General features: G+C 42.2%; 1 non-coding gene across 1 annotated transcript; it reads right to left on the reverse strand.

Moving 5' to 3' along the window:
- Positions 1 to 1716: 1716 nt before the first annotated feature.
- TRNAC-GCA (transfer RNA cysteine (anticodon GCA)) lies at positions 1717 to 1788 on the reverse strand. The gene has a single exon. It is a non-coding gene; the product is annotated as a tRNA-Cys (tRNA).
- Positions 1789 to 10911: the final 9123 nt, after the last annotated feature.

A 10911-nucleotide genomic window follows, 5' to 3' on the forward strand; every position in this document is an offset into this window, starting at 1 on the left:
GGAATTTTTTGTTTTCCCTTTTGACTTCTTCAGCAACCTGTTGGTTATTTAGAAATGTGTTGTTTAATCTCCATGTGTTTCTGTTTCTTACAGTTTTTTTCTTGTAATTGATACCTAGTCTCATAGCATTGTGGTTAGAGAAGATGCTCGATATGATTTCAATTTTCTTAAATTTACTGAGGTTTGATTTGTGACCCATGACGTGGTCTATCCTGGAAAATACTCCATGTGCACTTGAGAAGATGGTGTATTCTTCTGAATTTGGATGGAATGTTGTGAAGATATCAATGAGATCCATCTCATCTAATGTATCATTTAAGACTTGTGTTTCCTTATTAATTTTCTGTTTTGATGATCTGTGCATTGGTGTGAGTGGGGTGTTAAAATCTCCTACTATTATTGTGTTACTGTCAATTTCTCCTTTTATGTGTTAGTGTTTGTCTTATGTATTGAGGTGCTCCTATGTTGGATGCATAGATATTTACAATTGTTATGTCTTCCTCTTGGATTGATCCCTTGATCATCATGTAGTGTCCTTCTTCATCTCCAGTAATATTCTTTATTTTAAGGTCTATTTTTTCTGATATGAGGATTTCTACTCCAGCTTTCTTTTGCTTCCCATTTGCCTGGAATATATTTTTCCACCCTCTCACTTTCAGTTTATATGTGTCTTGAGGTCTAAAGTGGGTTTCTTGTAGACGGCATATATATGGGTCTTGTTTTTATATACATTCAGCCAGTCTATGTCTTTTGGTTGGAGCATTTAATCCATTTACATTTAAAGTAATTATTGATTTATATGATCCTATTGCCATTTTCTTAATTGTTTGGGGTTGGTTTTGAAGATCTTTTTTCTTCTCTTGTATTTCTTGACTATATAAGTCTGTTTAACATTTGTTGTAAAGCTGGTTTGGTGGTACTGAACTCTCTAACTTTTGCTTGATTTCTCCATCAATTTTGAATGAGCTCCTTGCTGGGTACAGAAATCTTGGTTGTAGATTTTTCCCTTTCAGTGCTTTAAATATATCCTGCCATTCCCTTCTGGCCTGCAGAGTTTCTGCTGAAAGATCAACTGTTAAGCATATGAGGTCTCCGGTGTGTTACTTGTTGCTTCTCCCTTGCTGCTTTTAATATTCTTTCTTTGTGTTTAGTCTTTCTTAGTTTGATTAGTATGTGTCTTGGTGTGTTTCTCCTTGGGTTTATCCTGTATGGGACTCTTTGCGTCCCTTGGACTTGATAGACTATTTCCTTTTCCATATTGGGGAAATTTTCAACTATAATCTCTTCAAAAATTTTCTCATACCCTTTCTTTTTCTCTTTTTCTGGGACCCCTATTATTCCAATGTTGGTGCATTTGATATTGTCCCAGAGGTCTCTGGGACTATCTTTAGCTCTTTTCATTCTTTTTACCTTATTCTGCTCTTCAGAAGTTATTTCCACCATTTTATCTTCCAGCTCACTGATTTGTTCTTCTGCTTCAGATATTCTGCTACTGATTCCTTCTAGAGTATTTTAAATTTCAGTAATTGTGTTGTTTGTCTCTGCAGGTTTATTCTTTAATTCTTCTGAGTGAGTGAGTGAGTGAGTGAGTGAAGCCGCTCAGTCGTGTCTGACTCTTTGCAACCCTGTGGACTGTAGCCCACCAGGCTCCTCCATCCATGGGATTCTCCAGGTAAGAATACTGGAGTGGGTTGCCATTTCCTTCTCCAAGGGATCTTCCCAACCTAGGGATCGAACCCAGGTCTCCTGCATTGCAGGCAGACGCTTTAACCTCTGAGCCACCAGGGAAGCTTTGTTAATTGATTCTTGCATTTTCTCCATTTTGCTTTCAAGGTTTTTGGTCATCTTTGCTATCATTATTCTGAATTCTTTTTCAGGTAGTTTGCCTATTTCCTCTTCATTTATCTGGACTTCTCTGTTTCTAGTTTGTTCCTTCATTTGTGTAGTATTTCTCTGCCTTTTCATTATTATTTTTTTTTAACTTATTGTGTTTGAGGTCTCCTTTTCCCAGGCTTCAAGGTTGAATTCTTTCTTCCTTATGGTTTCTGCCCTCTAAGGTTGGTCCAGTGGTTTGTGTAAGCTTTTTATAGGGTGAGATTTGTGCTGAGTTTTTGTTTGTTTTTCCTCTGATGGGCAAGGCTGAGTGAGGTGGTAATCCTGTCTGCTGGTGATTGGGTTTGTATTTTTGTTTGTTGTTTAGATGAGGCATCCTGTACAGAGATGCTATTGGTGGTTGGGTGATGCTGGGTCTTGTATTACAATGGTTTCCTTTGTGTGAGTTCTCACTATTTGATAGCCTCATCTGACTTAATCTTTTTCCCTGGAGCTTATGTTATAAGGTGATCAAATGAAGGAAAAACTTGAGTTTATCTGATTGGTGATAAGGGGATCCAGTCCCCCAGGTGATGTTGGAATTAAGCACAAGGTAATGGAGGAGCCTGGTGGGCTGCAGTCCATGGGGTCGCTCAGAGTCGGACACGACTGAGTGACTTCACTTTCACTTTTCACTTTCATGCATTGGAGAAGGAAATGGCAACCCACTCCAGTGTTCTTGCCTGGAGAATCCCAGGGACGGGGGAGCCTGGTGGGCCTCTGTCTATGGGGTTGCACAGTCGGACACAACTAAAGCGACTTAGCAGCAGTAGCAGTAGCAGCATGGTTAGTCCTCTGGTATTCTAGGGTCTTGGAATCAGTGCTCCCAGTCCAAAGGCTCAGGGCTTGATCTCTGGTCAGGAACAAAGATTCCACAAGTGGTTTGTTATGGCATTAAGTAAGATTAAAACAAATATCCAAAAATGAGAAACCAAAGATGAACCCCAGACTAAATGGCAGTTACAAAATCATGCAAATAATACTTAACATAATGGAATATACATATATACATATACACCCATAAGCAAAGTCAAAACAGTCCAACAAAAATAAAGTACAACAGATTGACCTGGAGAATAAAGGAAATCAAAAATTATATTTACCAGTTAAGAACAAAACTAACTAAAGCACAAACTGGAAAACAAAACTAAAGCAAGGTGCCAAGTCGGGAATAAAGCAATGAAAACAAAACTAACAAATATATTGAAAGAAAAGAAAGAAAGAATAGCTATGCAAAGTTAGAGGTAGATGAAAATTTATATACATTAAAGATTAACTGCAAGGGGAAAAGAACAGTAGGAAAGGCAAACAAAGGAATAACTGTAGAAAAAATATAATAGGTTTAAAAAAATTAAAAGTTAAAATTATAAAAAAGAGAAAAGATTTTTTTTAAATGAAAGAAGAAGAAAAGGAAAACTCCACAGAACTGCAAAAGCCCAATGTAGATGCAGAGGTTTATAACAACAATAAAAACTGTGACTGAATATACACATATTTATATATACCCATCAGTTCAGTTCAGTCGCTCAGTCGTGTCCGACTCTTTGCGACCCCATGAATCACAGCACGCCAGGCCTCCCTGTCCATCACCAACTCCTGGAGCTCAAAACAGTTCAACAAAAATAAAGTACAATAGCTCGACCCGGTGAACAAAGGAAACCTAAAATTATACCTACCAGAACAAAACTAACTAAAGCACAAACTGGAAAACAAAACTAAAGCAAGGTGCCAATTGGGGAATGCTGCTGCTGCTAAGTCGCTTCAGTCATGTCCGACTCTGTGTGACCCCATATACAGCAGCCCAGCAGACTCCTGCATCCCTGGGATTCTCCAGGCAAGAACACTGGAGTGGGTTGCCATTTCCTTCTCCAATACACAAAAGTGAAAAGTAAAAGTGAAGGCACTCAGTTGTGTCTGACCCTTCAAGAGCCCATGGACTGTAGCCTACCAGGCTCCTCTGTCCATGGGATTTTCCAGGCAAGAGTACTGGAGTGGGTTGCCATTGGGGAATAAAGCAATGAAAATAAAACTAACAAACATGTTGAGAGGAAAGGAAAGAAAGAAAAGAAAGAAAGAATAGCTATGCAAAGTTAAACAGAGGTAGATGAAGAAGATTCATATACATTGAAGATTAACTGCAAGGGGAAAAGAACAATAGGAAAGGCAAACAAAGGAATAAATGTAGAAAATATAATAGGTTTAAGAAAATTAAAATTATAAAATAGAGAAAAGAAAAAAAAATGGAAGAAGAAAGAGAAAAGGAAAAAAAGGAAAACTCCACAGAACTGCAAAGGCCCAAAGTAGAGGCAGGGGTTCATAACAAGAATAAAAAGTGTGACTGAATATACACATATACATATACATATACACCCATAAGCAAACTGACCTGGCAAACAAAGGGAACCAAAAATTATGTCTACCAGAATGAAACTAACTAAAGCACAAACTGGAAAACAAAACTAAAGCAAGGTGCCAATTGGGGTATAAAGCAATTCAAATAAAACTAACAAATATGTTGAGACTAAAGGAAGAAAAGAATAGATATGCAAAGTTAAACAGAAATAGATAAAGAAGATTTATATATATTAAAGATTAACTGCAAGGGAAAAAGAACAGTAGGAAAAGCAAACAAAGGAATAAATGTAGAAAAAATAATAATAGGTTTAAAATTTTAAATTAAAAAAAAAGAGGGGAAAAAAATCTCCCCAGAACAGCAAAAGCCCGGTATAGAGGCAGAAGTTTATAACAACAATAAAAAATGTGACTGAGAAAAAAAGAAAAAAAGAATCCAAAAGAATCCATAGAACACATCAAAACATAAGAACAATAAATGTTTTTCTTGAGTCACTGCAGTCCACTTCACCTCCCTAGGATGCCCTCTAACAAACACTGTGCTCATCTCTGGACCTGCTGTGAGGGTAGCTCAGATTCTAATCTGCTCCTACTCCTCTGTGTTCTTGCCTCTAATGTCCACAGCTATCAGAGCTAGTGTGTTTTCTTTTGTGGGAGCTCTCAATGACCTTTTATATATTCCACAGAGAGTCTGCCTAGTTGATCTGCAGCTGTACAGCTGGTGGGAGGGTTTGGGGGTCTTCTTCCTTAGTCACACTGCCCCTGGGTTTCAACTGTGGTTTTATTTCCACCTCTGGATATGGGTTGTCCACTGGGGTTTACTCCTGAGGCTGCCCTGGAGGCCTTGGGTTTGCCCCTGTGAGGGCCAGGTGTGGAGGTGGTGCAGCTGCCTGAGGCACAGGGGTTCTGGCAGCACCAGGGACTCAAGGGGGTTGGCGGCCAGGGCAGCAGGAAACACAGTGCTCTAGAAGGGTATGGTAACCCGCACTGGCCAATACGCTCCAGCATTCTTGCCTGGAGAACTCCCCTCCCTGACAGAGAAGCCTGGCAGGCCACAGTCCACAGGGTCGCAACGAGCCGGACACTACAAAGCGACCCTGTGTGCATAGGTGCAAGACTTTTGTTGCCTGTGGCAGCTCTGCCCCAGTGACAGTTGAGTGTGAAGGCAGTGCAGATGCTTGGCTTGCGGGGGCCCTGACGGCGCCAAGTGTGCAGGGACACGGATTGGCTCCAACTCAGGAGTTAGGGCCCTATCAGAGTCTTTTTTGAGCCTCTTGTAGCTGGCGATCAGAGGGGCTCTTTGCCCAGTCTTTCTCTGTAGCTCTGCCCATTCAGGCACTTAGAGGGCTTCCTTGCCTGGGGACCTTCTCTGTTGTTGGGCACATCAGGCACATAGAGGGGCCACCCCTCCCCTCTGGGGTCCTACTCTGTGGATCAGGGCATCAGGCTTTGATGGGCCAGTCTCTCTATTGTTCAGCTGCCAATGCGGGCGCGTGGCGGGATAGAGGCTATGGTTATGGCTCCACCCCCTATGCAGGACTCAGCAGTATCACCTTGCTTCCATGACTGCCAGGCTTTCCTCCACAGGCATTTCCCACCACAGTCTCCTCTCTCACATCCCCTCCATCCATCTCTCCACAGTCGACAGCAGCCCTCCCCCTGGGATTGCTCCACAATCCCTAAACTCCAGCTCCCAGCCACCTTGCTGTCTAGGGTATGTATGGCTGTGGCAAGGACTGTCGGATTCTCATCCCATTTAGGCTGCCACAGATCAGCTGTTCCCCTCTCAGCCTTAAATGTTTCTCCTCTGACTCAGGCAGTTGCCCCAGTGTGGGGATAGGACCCTTGCTTCAGTTCCCCCACCCTACATGGGCAGGTCCAGTCCTACTAACAGTCCCTTTTCCCCCCTAGTTCCTTTGTACTACCCAGTTTTGCATGGGTCTATATCGAAAAAGCAAGAGAGTTCCAGAAAAACATCTATTTCTGCTTTATTGACTATGCCAAAGTCTTTGACTGTGTGGATCACAATAAACTGTGGAAAATTCTGAAAGAGATGGGAATACCAGACCACCTGATCTGCCTCTTGAGAAATTTGTATGCAGGTCAGGAAGCAACAGTTAGAACTGGACATGGAACAACAGACTGGTTCCAAGTAGGAAAAGGAGTACGTCAAGGCTGTATATTGTCACCCTGCTTATTTAACTTACATGCAGAGTACATCATGAGAAACGCTGGACTGGAAGAAACACAAGCTGGAATCAAGATTGCCGGGAGAAATATCAATAACCTCAGATATGCAGATGACACCACCCTTATGGCAGAAAGTGAAGAGGAATTAAAAAGCCTCTTGATGAAAGTGAAACTAGAGAGTGAAAAAGTTGGCTTAAAGCTCAACATTCAGAAAACGAAGATCATGGCATCTGGTCCCATCACTTCATGGGAAATAGATGGGGAAACAGTGGAAACAGTGTCAGACTTTATTTTTTTGGGCTCCAAAATCACTGCAGATGGTGACTGCAGCCATGAAATTATGACCAACCTAGATAGCATATTCAAAAGCAGAGACATTACTTTGCCAACAAAGGTTCGTCTAGTCAAGGCTATGGTTTTTCCTGTGGTCATGTATGGATGTGAGAGTTGAACTGTGAAGAAGGCTGAGCACCGAAGAATTGATGATTTTGAACTGTGGTGTTGGAGAAGACTCTTGAGAGTCCCTTGGACTGCAAGGAGATCCAACCAGTCCATTCTGAAGGAGATCAGCCCTAGGTGTTCTTTGGAAGGAATGATACTAAAGCTGAAACTCCAGTACTTTGGCCACCTTATGCAAGAATTGACTCATTGGAAAAGTCTCTGATGCTGGGAGGGATTGGGGGCAGGAGGAGAAGGGGACACCAGAGGATGAGATGGCTGGATGGCATCACTGACTCCATGGACGTGAGTCTGAGCGAACTCCGGGAGTTGGTGATGGACAGGGAGGCCTGGCGTGCTGCAATTCATGGGGTCCCAAAGCGTCGGACACGACTGAGCGACTGAACTGAACTGAACTGAACTGATATATTCTTTTCTGCTGTTCAGGTGCTCCTGTCTGCTCTCATCTGGTGTTGCGCGTGTACTTCTGTGTCTGAAGGCTTACTCCTGATGTATGCGTGGAGAGAGTGAGATTGTTCTTAACAATACATTTCCTAAGGGAAGCAAGGGGCCTTTTTTGTTTGTTTGCATCCTTATAATAAAAGAACCTCAGGACTCCCCTGGTGGTACAGTGCCTAAAATCTGCCTGCCAATGCAGGGGGCACGGGTTCTATCCCTGGTCTGGGAAGATTTCACATGCCATGGAGCAACTAAAGCCCACACGCCACAACTGCTAGAGCCCGCGTGTTGCACTATGGAAGCTCTCTCCACAACAAGAGAAGCCACTGCAATGAGAAGCCGATGTACCTCAGTGAAGAGTAGCCCACACTTGCTGCAACTAGAGAAAGCCCCCACGCAGCAATGAAGACCCAGTGCAACCAACAATAAGTAAATAATAAGCAACCAAAAATAAGTAAACAAGTAAATGAATAAGTAATAATAATAAAAGAATCTCCTCCAGCTCCACCTTTGAAGCCCAGAGAAACCACAGATTAAATCTTTGATAATCATCAGTAGACATAAGGGAGGAGCAAGCAAATCTTAATTTCAGACCAGAAAACATCCCTTAGACACACACACACACAGTGAGGGAGACATTTGTAGGAGAAAAATAGATATTTTTGATTCTGAGTTGTTGGCTGTCATGAGATTTTCAGACACAATCTAGAAATGGTTGACTTTCAATTTACCTTATGCAAGTTACTGCTGGATACACATTTGTCTACAGTGACATTAGAAGCAGCAAACCAAGGACTTACATGCATATTTCATTAGTAGATAATTATGTTCCTTATAATTGGTTTCTAAATCAGACCATTTCACACAATTATGGTGTTTTCTTTGACTATTCAGTCAATCAGAAAGATAGTAAGAAAGTTCTTTGTTATCAAAAGGGTATATTCTTAACCTCTATTACGGACTAAAGGAGATAAACTAAAATAAAACACAACTATTTTTGCATTCATAGAATACTCCTTGTTAAAATACATCATAGATTCAAAAGGAAGGAAAAAAAGACAAAGACAAATGTTTCTAAATATATTTGGAGTGACAAAATACCAAAAGGGGAATTTGATGGTGGGGGCAGATTAAAGATATCAATAATGAAGTCAGGCTGTTAAAATGCCAAAATCATTTTTCACTCGAATGAAAAAAGAAAACTGGGTCATAATGAAGGCCGCAAAATAACTGCTAACGAAGGAGTAACGTGAGCCTGGCACTCAGAAGAATCGAAGTTTAGTCCTTAATTAAGTCAACAAACATATCCTGAGCACAGTGCTGGGGGCCAAGGACACTGTTGTGAGCAAAACAAAGTCTCAGTGCTGTTGGAACTTAACGCCAACACCTGAACTCACACACACACACACAGGACTTAGTGAAACAACATGCTGGTGGTGAGTGGGGAATATGCAGGGCAAGTTCTCAGCAAGACTGTATAAGGCAGAAGGTAAGAGAAGAGACTGCAAATCTCACCTTTACTAACTCATCTTGGGCAACTAACTCTCTGTGACTTTGTTTTACCATCTATAAAATGGAAATAGTACAAGTACACCTACCTCATAAGGATGTTTTATCAATTCCATGAATTAATATATGTAAAGCACTTAAAATAGTGCTGGAATGATGAATAAACAAATAAGGGAGGAAGCAACTTTTGGAGGTGATGGATATGTTTATGGTACTGATTATGGTGATGGGTATATACACAGTCTCCAAACTCAAGTTGTATACATTAATTATGTCCAGCTTTTCATATCTCAATCATATCTTAAAGTGGTTTTAAAAAAAACCTGGGTGTAGTGTTGTCATTATTTTAAGTGTTAGCTATTAGTATTCTTCCCAACCTCTTTACAGCTTTCCTCCAGAGTAAGAATGCAGTCATGGAAATTTTAGGGACCTATTTGCGACCCTGTAGCCCGCCACACTCCTCTGTCCATAGAATATTCCACGCAAGAATACTGGCATGGGTTGCCATTTCCTTCTCCAGGGGATCTTCCTGACCCAGGGGTCGAATCCACATCTCCTGCACTGGCAGGCAGATTATTTACCACTAAGCCACCTGGGAAGCCCCTCTCCTTATTCACTCCCCACTTAAAATACTGTCTATCCCAAAAGTCCACCAATAGCTCTGCTGCCAGAATTCCATAATCCCAAGTCTTAATTTGGAAAAGGGAGAACTATGTTCATGGATGAAATTTTGTAATTTAAAATTTCTCAAAATACATTTTTTCCTATATTGCTGATATCTTTTTACCTCAAGTTCACCCACTAGAGATTAGTGTGAAATAGTGTCTGCTTTAGGCTTTCCTGGTGGCTCAGCTGGTAAGAATCCACCTGCAGTATGGGAGACCTGGGTTCAATCCCTGGGTTGGGAAGATCCCTTGGAGGAGGGCATGGCAACGCACTCCAGTATTCTTGCCTGGAGAATTACATGGACAGAAGAGCCTTGTGGGTTACAGTCCACGGGGTTGCAGAGTCAGACATGACTGAGCGACTAAGCCCAATGTCTGCTTTAGCCTAACATTTGGTATTTAGATCTTAAAAATTAAATGAATAATATGTCACTGTTTTCCAAACAAGTTTGAGAAACACCCCTTCAAGTTCAAGGTGTAGTCGTGGATATAGGTGGTGTAACTCCTACGGGCATTCTGTGATGCAAAGGGAAGGAAAAGAGGAGCAAGAGTTAGAACTGCCTCCGAGACCATGAAATGTGGTGTGTTTGAGGGTTATTTGATGAAGAGAGTAAAATTATGGCAATGAATGAGGCAAGTATTTAGAGTGAGGTGGTCTCTCAGAGCAGGGTTCTCTGAATAGAGAACATCCATGCCTTGACCTGGCTGCCTGACACAGGAGATGGAGGTCCAAGCATCAGTGGCCAAGAATGGTGAGGCCAAGGGGACAGTGGGACAACAGGGGGACAGTGAAGCTTGGCAGGGATGGGTGAAGCTGGAGGGTCCAATACCAACTTCCAACACATCTTGTTCACCTGCAGCAGCAGCCAGTGCTCAGAAAACACCACAAATGCTGAGCACCCCTCAACTGTCTTATGTAAGGCAGGGAGGCTGCTGCATGAGAGCTGGAGGGGACGGCCTGTTTCTATTCAGAACACCCTTGGGGGCCCCAGAGAGGCTTTTTCTCAGGTTCTCAATAGCCTGCTTCCATCATCCATGTTGTTGTTGTCATTGAATCCCTAAGTCATGTCTGACTCTGTGACCCCATGGCCTGCAGCACGCCAGGCTCTCTTGCTATGCACCCTCTCTCTGAGTTTGCTCAAACTCATGATGTTGAGTCGGTGATGCTATCAAACCATCTCATCCTCTGTTACCCCCCTTTCCTCTTGCCCTCAATCTTTCCCAGCATCTGGATCTTTTCCAGTGAGTCGGTTCTTCGCATCACATGGCCTAAGTATTGGAGCTTCAGCTTCAGCATCAGTCCTTTCAATGAATATTCCAGGTTGATTTCCTTTAGAATTGACTGACTTGATCTCCTGCAGTCCAAGAGACTCTCAAGAGTCTTTCCCAGCACCACAGTTCAAAAGCATAGGGCTCAGTCTTCTTT

This window comes from Bos javanicus, chromosome 12 (genome assembly GCF_032452875.1).
Source record: "Bos javanicus breed banteng chromosome 12, ARS-OSU_banteng_1.0, whole genome shotgun sequence".
Lineage (NCBI taxonomy): Eukaryota > Metazoa > Chordata > Mammalia > Artiodactyla > Bovidae > Bos > Bos javanicus.